The 13012-nt window shown below is 39.4% G+C and overlaps 1 protein-coding gene across 1 annotated transcript in view; it reads right to left on the reverse strand.

The window, feature by feature from the left end:
- GGACT (gamma-glutamylamine cyclotransferase) overlaps positions 1–13012 on the reverse strand; it is a 28471-nt gene that overhangs the window by 10971 nt on the left and 4488 nt on the right. The gene's annotated exons all lie outside the window — the stretch shown is intronic.

The raw sequence follows: 13012 nt of genomic DNA on the forward strand, positions 1-13012 counted from the left end.
ACTACAAAGAACCACAAACAGATGTGTATAATTAACTTAAATCCCACTGAGGCATATAATTTCTCTTTAGAAATTAGTAACAAGTTTACTACAGAACAAGTACATCACAGATCATCATGAAAAGAGAATTAATGAGCTATTTCGACTGTCCTGGCCTTGATTTTTGCTCTCTAAAAATGACTTGCAAATTCCTGCAACGAAGTCTGCAACATACCTTATGTCCTTCTTCAGCAACAAGGAATGCATCCTTATCCCAAAGTAAATATATTTACTGGCCTCCTATCTTCTATACAGAAGAAACAAATACAAAAAAGCCTGAAATTGCACTTAGCAAGGCACTGGAGTATTTGCTTTCAAATTCATAAAATGTACTGACCAAACTCTCAAATATCCTCCTGCCTGGTAGAGTCAAAGCAAGACAAGAAATCTCCAGTTTGTATGTGTCCTATAAAGGATGTGTTGAATTAAATGTTTATTTTCTGGTAAAGTGTGTTTTGGTCTCTGATGCAGAAACAGGTTCTATAGTCTAATACAAAATTTAATGCAAGTCTGTAACATCTGTATTTACTGAAAAATGAGGAAAACCAGCTATACAACCCCTTAAATCTTCTCATGGAGCCACAAGTGTCTCATGAGAATTACTGATGGAAATAATTCCCTACTTCTACATATACATTTGCAATAGCAGATAAAAGCTATTTTGGTTTTATGATGACACATAGAATTTACTCTAATTCAAGGTCTCCTTGCCAGTTTTCCTTCCAGAATGCTTGGAAGGAAGCTTTAATGAAGGGCATCTTATAGCAGGGGTAAGACTGTAACAGGATTACATAATATTCATCTTAATTTATAGGAGTCAATTATTTACAAATAAAGTATTTACACAAATGAAAATGGCTTTAAACAGACTCTCTTCAGTGACCTTTGAGAAAGAATTTCTGATAGTAACTTGATGAAGAAAGAAGAACAGAATTAAGTACTGGAAGTAAATGAGAAGGGGATTAATATGCAGTGTGGTTCTGAGTGCAAAAACGCCAGGCCAGGGTCGTTAAACAACTGACAGTGATAACACAGTGAACTTGGAGTTCATTATTTAATAATCAGTGAAAACATCTCCAGACCAATTAATAGAGAAGAACTATCTATGAACAAGGAGTAAGTTAAGGGAAGATTATAATGGACTATATTAAAATAAGAAGTAATAAGCACAGACAAAAGTTACCAGTCATATTCCTCAGGAGTAAGTGTTGTTTTAGTTCTTAGTGATCTTATTGCAGTAATTAGCTGTGTGCCTACCACATCTGTGTGTCATGCATCCAGAGGAGCATCATTTTATGCTACAGCCACATGAGATGGCCTAAGAATGGAAGTAATTGAAGTAAGATGGCTTTTAATGATACAAAGTGCAAGAACACGTGCTTGGGGACCACAGACAAGAGCTTCTGGGGTACTCATTTGAAGGCAATAAAGGAATGAGACTCTCTCAAGCTGGAAGGGATACATAAGGTTCATGGAGTCCAACTCCCTGCTCCTCACAGGCCTGCCTAAAGCTAACCCATATGACAAAGAGCATTGCCCAGACTCTCCTCTATCTCTGACAGGCTTGGAGCCATGACCACTTCCCTGGGGATCCTGTTCCAGTGGCCAGTCACCCTCTCAGTGAAGAATCTTTTCCTGATGTCCAGTCTGGACTTCCTCTGCGTCATCCCATTTCCTCATATCCTGTCCCTGGTCAGCAGAGAGAGCAGCACCCGCCCCCCACTGCCCCCCTTGAGGAAGCTGGTGGCTGGGATGAGATCCCCCCTTGGTCCTCTCTCCTCTGAGCTGAACGTGCCAAGTGACCTCAGCCACTCCTGGTGAGTCTGACTCCCCAATGCCTCTCACCACCCTGGTCACCCTGCTCTGGACACACTCCAATGGCTTTTGTGAAGGATTTTACTTCTACAACCAGGTGATTTCCATCTGTGATACATTTCTGCATCATCAGAGCATACAGAGAAGTTCAAAAGGACCTTTTAAATTTTTTAAAAATAAAATTAGCTTTCTAGACACGTACGTCTTCCAAGTTACTTTGTGTGCACATCAGAAGAAACTCACATGCCTTAAGGCACTGAAATATCTAGGAGAGTGTCCAACTACACCTATCCATCAATCTAGAGTTTGTGCTGAGAAAACTGGCATGAATTAGGCAATATTACAATATAAAATGTTCTGAATGCCTCGAGCTACATCTTAAGATGTAGCCAATTTAGGACTGGAGCAGGTCCCAAGCAAAGGTGATTAAGCCTCTATTACAAATTAGCATATCCTCTGACTAGCTTTAGTATCTCCCCACGACAGCCTCCTCACATACCCCAAATATGGGCCAAAATTATGAGAAAAGAGGATGGCTAAATTGGCTCCATTAGCTGTCAACAGAGCAGACCAAAGGGGATGCACAGAACTCAGCATGGAAAGGGAATCTGACACTGTCCCCTGTCCATACTGTGGGACATGAGGTAGAAGTGACAATGGATCACTATTCCTGCCTTCTCAGGGTATAAAAACAATTCATACATGCTGCTATTTTACTGGGATCCCACCTTTCTAAATAGGTCCCAAATATCCAGTAGTATGTAGAGTATCCTCCAATTCACTTGCTCATGCTTTTTCAAATTTCAGTGTGAGTGAACAGGGTAAGTAGGACAGGAACATTAAGTCCCAAGATTTCTCTATCCTTCTAAGTGAAAAGTTTCCTCTTGAATTCGGATCAGCAGACATTTTCAACACACACCTCTCAGCACAAACCGAGACACAGCATAAACCCAACTGCTCTTCCTGTCAGCAACTTTGCTCCTACTACAATAAATTTACAAGCACCATTTATAATTTATTTTTATGCCACAAATAAAGAGAGCAGCCTCCAGTAAAGACAATCAGCACCACACTTTTAAAAACAGACTGAAAGGTCTTGGCTCATAGCAAATACAGCCTGGGAGTTTCAAGAACTAGTTCTGGATAGACACTGGTACACCCTCACACCAAAGGCATTTGACAATGAAAAACTGGAATAAGAAGAGACAATTTTACAGATTAACCAAAAATCTTGTTTTTGGTGTTAAAGTGATGCTACCTGAAAAATAGTGAAGATAAGCATTATTCACACAATACTGAAAATGCACAAAACCTTCTTAGTCCAACTTGGCCATAGGAAGTTACATTTCAGCTCTTGAACAAATCTGTCACTGCCCTCCCAGTGCCACTCTCCCTACCCAAATACTGAGCAGTACAGCAAACTTGGGCAACTCCCAGTGCCCACACACAGGAATAATGTTATTATTCTGAACAACATTTCTCTCAGACTTGACAGTATCTAGGGACATCTGGAAATCTCAGTTAATTTCACTTCTGCATTCCTTAAGCAAACACTCACTTAGTGATGCTAATTAACTGAGGGAAAATTAAATAATATAATTAGAGAGCCAGATGTAAACCAAGAAACAGTATATTACTTAAAACACAGAAAGAACAGAAATCATATGACATTTTAATTTTGTCTTTTTGATATGATTTAAAAAGACAGGTAACAATCAAGTAACTTCTGACTTTCAGCATGTGAAGATTTCTTCCGAATTAGATAAATGATTGGCAAATTTCAAACCCTCACTAGCTCACCATTTACACCACAATAACTCCCAATTAGTAAAGGCATGCTTCTGAATTCTTAATGCATTACATTTTTTACTTTCAACACCTGGTGTCACCAGAATAACATCATATATTTCTAAAACGCTCTGCAGTGGTGTGTGTGTGCATGCTTTGATTTTAGAGCAGCAATACTTCAAAGGAAGTGAAATTGTAGAAAATTATGGCAAGTCATGCACAGAGATTATTTTTTTTGTTAATTGATATATTATGAGTTAACTGACCACGACAAGTCATTTAAAAAAATGAGGCTCATGGTGTCTAAAAGCCTTCATCCCTTAGACAAGGTCAAAAAAGGCCTGAACAAAGTGAAAATTTTGCTGTATTTCAGTATTTCAAGCAAGCTAAATCCTAAACTTTTTTTTTTTTAAAAAAAGCACTTTAACTGGTGATTTCTGCTACAGCAGAATTTTGCTAATTGCAATCAATTTTTGTAGGGGCTAATCACAGCCTTTCTGTCCAGTGTAGGGCTGCATTAATTGGTTATTATTACAGTTCCCCTAAGAACAGACAGAGGGGAGCGATTTTGATTGATTATTGCTTCAAGCTCCTTGGATCCCCAAGACACTAAATAAAAAGTTAAATATCAAAGAAGATTTAATTAATTTCTCTCCTTCTTTCCACTCTATCAGCAAAATAGAGCTGATAAAAATTGACAAATTAAAGGGAAATGAAAAGAGTCAGAACGGGTGACCCTGTATTTTTTTTAATGAGAAAGTACATGCATCTATTTGCTCTAATCTTTAGATAATGGGCATAAGAAAATGAAAACTTCCTCAGCTTTTGATGCTTATTCCAAAGCCCAAATGGAGTTATGGATGGCAGTTAGATTTCTGGTATACGATTTGTGTTGTGTTTTTCTTTTAATATAGCATTTCAAATAAATCAGTGAAAGAATCCTAAACTCTTTGGGAAAATATCATAAGCTTGTTATACAAGAAAAATAGAAAATACTGTCTTATACAAATGCAGTATTTCAGAATCAAAAGGTTTAGGAGTCTCTATTTTGGCAGAAAAATCTGTATCAGAAAACAAAGGAAGACGTGATCAAGATATTTATAATTAACTTTGTAAAATCTTCCTCAGACTTACACTTGGACTAATTATGCATGGGTTTCCTGCAGCAGACTTTCCAGAAGTCATATTGTCTTTCAATACTTTTTCAGTTAAGTCAGAAGCACTTCCATAGGTATAAGTTTTCAGGTTTTAGTGCAATCACTGTGGACTTTACAGCTAGAAGAGAAAAGCTAACTCTGATACAGGCATTATTTTCAGGTGAGTGCATTTCTAGGATCCACAGACAATGTTTGGAGGAGATCCCTATAGGCCTGCACAGCATTGACTACCTCTAAGCTGATCTGTGGGGCCAGCGTTTTGATGACAGGATTCCAAATCCCCTAAAAGGAAGATAGGCAAGCAATACAACCTTGACTAATAGTATCAAATAACATCAACCCATATAAAGAATAAAACAGTCACGGAAAGCAGGAAAAAAGCTTAAGCCTGGGAAAAGGGATGCAAGTAATGAAGAAAAAGCAGCTCTTCTCCTCAATGTTTGATTTAAACAGATGTTAACATGAATTAGTAATTTTGAAAAGAGACAGCCTAAGTCTGGTGGGTTAACCAAGTTAGACAAGTTTTACAGGCAGGTTTTGTTTATTATAACACCACCACTTGCTTGCTTCAACATTTCAGAACAAAAAACCACCCATACCAAAAAACCCCACCCCAAACCAACCACAAGTAGTTTTCTGTAAAACAAGGTGTTAATTATTTTAAGACTCCCTAGCCCCTTATCTCTTTTTAAAAGGGAAAAATAATAATAAAAAACTATCTTAGAGGTTCCTTTTCTCCCAAAAGATACAAGTATTCAGCGGTCACTGACTCAGAACGTGCTTATACGCACAGGAGCAGAAAGACAACTGGTAAAATAACAGACAGGTCACAAAGGTTTATCTGGAGCTGCTCAGCAGAGAGGCCTGACGTGTCCTCTACCAGAAAAGACTGCCCAGGCAGACCTAGGGGACACCACCTGGATGGAGATACACACCATTTCCATTATCAGCTCCTATGCAAGAAAGAAGGAATGCAGTCCTTCTAGTAACGAAACCTAACATTTAGAATGCATACAGAGGCAGTTTCCCATCTCTACCACTAGCAGGATGTGCAGATGCTGAAAAGAAATCATCTGTCTTGACCCACACTAATTACTTTGTCTTGACCTTGGTAGAACTTCTGACATTGACAATGCTCATGATACTCCCACAGGCTAGCTAGAAAAAATATGATTTAACAGCAACTGTTGGTATTTAGACAAAAAAACCCCAACCCCCCAAAATTGGTTAGAAAGACTAGTTAATATTTATCAGAGGTTAACCTCAAACTGGACATAAGCTCAGGATTTGTTATGTTAATTCCAGTACCAGGGAAGCACCAATAATGAAAATACTGAATGATGTGCACAAGACTAATGAGAGTCACAAGGCCCTGCACAACTGCTGCTCTGCAGCAGCCTTTCAGGCGAGGCCAGAACAAAGTTCTAAGACTATGCCAGGAATAACCAACCACATAAACAAAATCTGGGGAAAGATTGGTGTAACAGCATTTCTGCAGAAAGAAATTTGACAGTTATAATGATCATGAACTCAACAAGAGTCAACAACTGGTAGGGCTGGAAAAATATCCTGCTCTAATCCAGCCACAAATTGAGTAGTATGCCCAGCTTTGAGCACTACACGTAAAGAACAGTTGGACAGAGAGAGCAATCACAGGTCAGGAAAACTAAAACCTGCAGAAGAAAACAACAAAAATAAAGAACCTGTACTGTGATCACTTCTTTTAGAGAAAATAGCATCCTGCCTTTAAGAATATGAAAGCACACTGGAAGAGAAAGAGGCTGTAAGCTTTTTTCCACATGAGCTTTGACACAAGATCCAATAAGCTCAAATTCTGAAGATTAGAAAGACTGTCCACCTCCTGATAAGCACAGTGCCTAGGAAGAACACAGATAACTAGGAAAGTTAGGAATCCTTCATTACTGTATATTCTCAACAGTAGGACAGCAAACCTCTGTCAGAAATAACTGCTGCTGCCAAACATGCCTTTTCCCAAGGAACTGGATGAGACACCCTCTTAGCCCTCATTTAAAAGTAAACATAAAAGGCAATTTGAATCATATGCTATACATAGAAAAGAACACTGGACTCGTGGAGACTGCTAGAGACCAATTCTTAGGTCTAGTCGGTAGATTCCTGCGATCTCAAGGAGAGGTTTCTAGTATAGATCCCACTCCATGTCTCTTTATAGATGATACATTATTCAATTACTTGATTTTTGAGATTCACTTTCCTAAACAGAAATAATCCTGAAAAGCAAATGAAATGTTGGATTCCCACGCTGTCTTACTCCATGCAGTGCCTCCTAAATACACTCAGAGATACAATCCTGAGGTGCTACACTGAATGCTTTCTGACCCCATGAATCTTGCATTGCTTTCTGCACTGTGATCTAGCTTCAAAAGTCCAAACAAGACCAAATGGGACATGGGTTAGAGCCCTTGGGACAAAGGGCATGAATCTAATTTTTCTACTTCTTAGAGGATCACAGAATCATAGAATCTGCTCAGTTGGAAGTGGCTGATGAGGATCCTCGGGTAAGTCTCCTGGCCCTGCACAGGACACCCCAGCAATCACACCATGTGCCTGAGAGCTTTGCCCAAATGCTTCTTGAACTCAGACAGGCCAAAGACTGTTGTTAGTCCTGGCAGCTGGCTTTGGTTGGATCTGGCACACGCAGGGTATGAGTGGCTCAAAGGCAGAGCAGTGCCAGCCCAGCTGTACAGCCTTGGCTGATAAAAGCACTGAAAGAAGGAAAAGTGCAAGAACAACCAAAGCCTCTGACTCCACAGCCTCAAGAAGAGGTGCACAACTCACCTGTACCATTTCCACTCTGAAACTTCTGCTGCCCAGGTAGAAAGCAACACACACTTATGTCTTGAGACTTCCAAGACAGCCATCCTGGTTTACATATTATACATAAAGGCCACTATAAATCTGAGTCCACAAAATAACCCTTCTGATTGTTCTATTTTTTATCTCAAAAACTGTTTTTAGGTCACAGATATGACACATTTTAATGCCAAGTAGTTCTGAAATAACTGTGATTAAATAAGGATCTTTCAAATTTAAATTATATTTTATTTATAGGCATATAAGTTTTATTTGTTCTATTGATAGTATGCTCATGAGATACATCATTTTGATATGGAACCATTAAAAATCTATACCCTCACATAGTTTTCCTCTAAGCTGCTAGTGTGGCAACTGTAGGTAAGAGACACTGCTATTTTTCTAGGCATACAATAAACAACCTTACACACACATTTGTTTACCCACTGCGTATGTGATTCACAGGTAAACTGCTGCACATGCATGTGAGTGTAATCCACAGCAGTGTCACAGGTTTTATCAAGAAGAACAATGTAAGATAGTACACATTTCTTAGCTAAGTGATTGTATCATGGTAGCTCAGAAAACATGCTACAAAAGCTGCATCTGCAGCAGCTTTGCCCACAAGACAAAAATAAAAAGAGCTGGGATCCAAGCAGAGCTGTCTAAGTAAACACTAAAGTTGTGGGTGCTGTTAATACTGCAGAGTGTTCACAGATACCAAAAGTTGGTGGTTATTGGGGAGCTGTTATGTGTTAACACTGGCTAGATGTTAATGTACCCATGAATATATGTTTTTTCTTTAACAACTACTGTGGGATGTGATCAGGAACAGAGCAGAGCAGGCTTATATCTTGAAAACAAAAAAACCCTAAAACTTTATTACATTACATAAGAACAGAGACAGAAAACTCTTAAACACACAGAGACAGAAATAAAAACTTCTCAGAACATTTCTTCTCTTTCCTTAGTTTCTACTTCTCACACATTACTCTCTACAGACTAAACCTTTGGGTTTTAAATCAAACAGTCACTATTCAAAAAAAAAATTAATCTTCAATTCAGCAAGGGAGAGAGGAGTCTCTCTCGCACTACAGACTGTTCTTCAGAAAACATGGGTCCACCCCTTATGTGTTTCCATGTCACCCATGGCACCGCCCAGAGAAGTCTGCCAGGGTGACACTCTCTTTTTCTTATGTTCAGCGCTCTCACTGCTGTCTATAGGCTGAAGCTGCATACAGGGCTCTTTTAAGGATGCTTGCATGCCGAGCTCTCCCTGTTTTTCTCTTTGAGGCCGAGGGTTTCTTTTCTGAGGGCAGAGAGCACTACTACACTATCTTCTTCTCTTCTCTGTTCGATTCACTGCAACAAGTCGAGCTGGCCACATCTACTCTAAAATGCAGTTTATGTTCAAAAGAGAGTCAAATTCAGTCTATGGCTAACATTATGCAAGAAAAGTCTAGCTCAGAAAGCTACTCTTCTCATTTTTTGCCTATCTAAGATTTTTCATCTTCTTTTATCATCTCGGTCTCAGGCCGTTTCTCTCTCTCTTCTGAAACTACTAGTTATGAGAATCAATGTCTAAGAAAAGTTTCTTTCTGCCAAGCAAGGGTTAACAGTTTCTAGCTCTCGGCAGGGCTGCAGGCTCAGGCACTCCCAGGCTGGGCAACTCCCACGTGGCTGGGCACCTTTTCTCAGAGGCGGGGGGGTGGGGGTGGGGGGGTGGGGGGGTGGGGGGGTGAGCACACACAGAAGACACTTCTACAGTTTTCTACCTCTCTATCCTAGATGGAGCAGCTCAGTTCTAGAGTCTTCTACCTCTCTATCCTAGATGGAGCGGCTCAGTTCTAGTGTCTTGTCCACTCTCTTCTCTCACCCCGGGGCTCCGGCTTACCTGAGCCCGACTACGTGTTTTCTTTCCCCTACCCAGCCTCGTGGCTGGGCAGGAGAAAGAAGCCTGAGACGTCTCTCTGCTTAAACCGAAATCTAAAAAGAGACCGAATCCCCCTGGAGTCTTGTTTTTAACTCTTTGTGTCCTCAGAGGCGTGTCCAAACCGCTGAGTGACTAATCTAAGTGCCAGCAGAAAAGCTGATCACTAATTGGCTTGTCTACGTCCCCCTGAAAAAATTCACCTCCCCCTGCAACCACAACAGGAGCTTATTCCCATTAAGAGATAAGAATGATCAATCTTAAGAGTGATTGTTCTGCTGTCACTGAAAATATTTCCTAACACTTTTCCCTAATTAAACTCCCAAAGCATCACTGTTACCTAAAGTCAAAACCCAGCTGATAATGTAGCTGTGCTGATGGCTTAATGGGCTGGCACAGAGATCCACAGAGGGGTGGGGCAGATGTCAAAGAAATAATCCGTCTCATATATAATCTCAAAAATCAGCCCAATAGATTAGGTTTTGACGTAGCTAATGTCAAATCAAATTACCTAATGTGGCAGGAGGGTCATGAAAGACAAATTATCCTAAAGGCAATGTCATCTGTTCCTTACTTCTAGATCACACCTACCAGGTCTGGTGTCTGATGCATTACTCTCCAGACCCTGCTTAAAATCTGGTTGCAACAACACTGATGGTCAGTCTCAAAATCTCCCCAAAAAAGTGCCCCAAAACCAATCAAAATCTTTGACAAACATAGGTCAATCATAGACTTGATAATTTTCTCAGTCTGTCATAAGACTGAGAGCACAAAGTTATTATATCAAAAGAATAACCACACTTAAAATTCAAAACTGAACTGGATCACCACGTGAATGAATAAACACTTCTTGGGTTCACAATAAGACTGCAATGATAATAAACCTCTGCTAAAGACAGCTAAAACACAGAGCCTGATTTGAATTTCCACCTAAACCAATACTGAAACAGAAGTTACAAGTAAGACATATAGACTACAATATGACAAATAAAAGAGATATTTTTTTTTGTTATACAGAAATTAGGAAGAAAATTTTTAAGTTCATCCTGTACAAAACTGAAGACACTTGATGCCCTCCATTAATATAGTAAACTGTCACTAAATGTACTTAATTAAAAGATATAACTACTAGCAGTAAAAGAACAGACTAGATGAACAGATGGATCTAGATATATTTTGACCTAAATTTCTTGATATTTTGACAAGATAAATGAAGGTAAATATAAACAAGAAGAGGAGGGAGAGGAATAACCAGCCAGTCAGTAGATCTCAGTAAGGAGTTTCATACTAGAAACATGAAAAAACCACTATGAAATCCTTTTCTTTCTCTGCTCACCTGCTTGTCTTCTCACAGATGTTTTGTTTCTGTTTGTTCTGAAGCTTCCCATAACCACTTGCATATTCACCTTACCGAGACATTAATCATGCCTGGAACCCAAATAATGAAATAAGGCCCACTGCCTTAGGACAATTCAATCAAAAGAAATAAATCATTAACCTGTTATATAATTTAAATCTCTTAAAGGCTGATTTTCTTTTATGCTCATTCTCTCTCAAATTTGACCCCTGCTACAGGTAACAGTTTTATCTACAGAGTCCACAGGAAGCAGAGATTCTTCTTTCTGAGCCCTTCATCTCACCTTCCCTTTGGGCACTCTCTCCAACCAGACAGTTCCTAAGTATGTAACTGTGTATTACTTATCATATTTGAAATGAGCTTCAGAAAGCTTCAGGAAGATGTGGCCTGTGGCTGGACTCATATCATGAAAGTTTTCGTAGCAGGTATACTTGAACTACATCGCAGCAAAGACTACAGCCTTGGAGCAGGTCAGTGGTTTGATGTGTGAAATGTGTGAAATGTGCATGGTAAGCATCCTACTGGGATTTACTCCCTACGTCATTTTCAGCTAAGGCAAAGTCAAGCCTGGGGCTCCACTCCATAAGCTGTGTTGAAACATTCCTCTCCATTCATACAGCTTCTCAGCTGTTTATACATTTTAGTAATATAGTGCAGGCTCAGTACAATCTCATCTAAATTTAATTTAGTTGCCCTCCTATGCCCACATCCCATCCTAATACTTACCAAGCATGATCTCCACACCTCACAAGCAGCACCTGACTTTCGAAGCACTGCTTCACAGTACATGAAGCCACACTCTATATGTGTGGAGTACTCCATCTCCTCTCAGTGAAAACATCCTGGAACACTGAGCTCAGATTCCTACTTACTCATTCCACAGAAAATCTAAGTTTTGATGCTTCACTAAAAACTGCCTCAAAGAAGATCAACAGCAACTGATGTACACTCAAACATATCTGAAAGATGACATTCATTCCAAGATTATGTTTTCTACACAGTAATTTTTAGTAATCTTTTCCCCTCACTTTCCTAGTCTCTGTTAGCTTGTCCCATCCTCTTCAGAGTTCTTATTTTGCCAGAAATAAGTGTGGGCCTAAGATGTTCTTCAAGCCACAGTTTCTGTTGAGCACCCGTGCAGGTATGCAATCAGGGGAATAAAGAACTCTAATATCTATTATCCTCCTTCTATTCCTGTCAATAAATACAAGACCATCACATCTCAGCTGACAATCATGGCAAGTATATTTTTTTCCATCCCTCATCTGATCATCTGCACCAAACTACTATTGCCAAAAACTTTTTTCTTCAGTTGTTTTCAGGTCTTCAACCCACATATTCTGGCGAGTTTCTCTCTCAACTAGTCCTATCTTCTGATCTTTGAGATAAAAAATCTGAATCTAGTAATTTTCTCTTAAATTTGTTACTATAGATGCTTATGTTATGAAGCTCCTTCTCTAGATTCCTAACATTTCTCTCTTTTTTCATGAGTTTTCACAAAACCCATGAAGGAATTACCATTTTTCCCCAAGTTAAAACACTAACAAGAACCTGTTGCCTCACTGTAGAATAATGTCCTCTCAGTCCATGTGAGCCGAGTTGGCTAAATCTCCACACTGAGTGCGTATTCCAGCACTCACTCCACATATTGCCATCATATAGTTTTTGTTATCCCTTAAGCAGAGGGAAAATACATAAAAACAGAGCAGAGCCTGGCTCCATCCTCTTGGCACCCTCCCTTCAACACTGATAAACATTGACGAGGTCCTCTCTTAGATGGTTCTTCTCTAGGCAAAACAGGCCCAGATATGGAGCGATACAAGAGAGAAATTATAGAAGATTTGAGTCTAGATCAGGTGTAAAAAAAAAATTTGGAGAAGAGAGAAGTCTTTTATACTAACATACCAAAACACTACTGAAACTATGCACGATATTTTTAGCAGAAAGTAACATAATGCCAACAAACATTCCTAACACTTCTGGAATACTAAGTAAACAGCTGTTTCTAGATACATGATGAGAAATGACTATCTGCATCTGCTTCCTCACTAAAAGGAGAGCTACAACCCTGACTGCTGTTGGAGCCAAGACTCA

The sequence above is a fragment of the Prinia subflava genome, chromosome 3 (assembly GCF_021018805.1).
Source record: "Prinia subflava isolate CZ2003 ecotype Zambia chromosome 3, Cam_Psub_1.2, whole genome shotgun sequence".
Taxonomy (NCBI): Eukaryota; Metazoa; Chordata; class Aves; order Passeriformes; family Cisticolidae; genus Prinia; species Prinia subflava.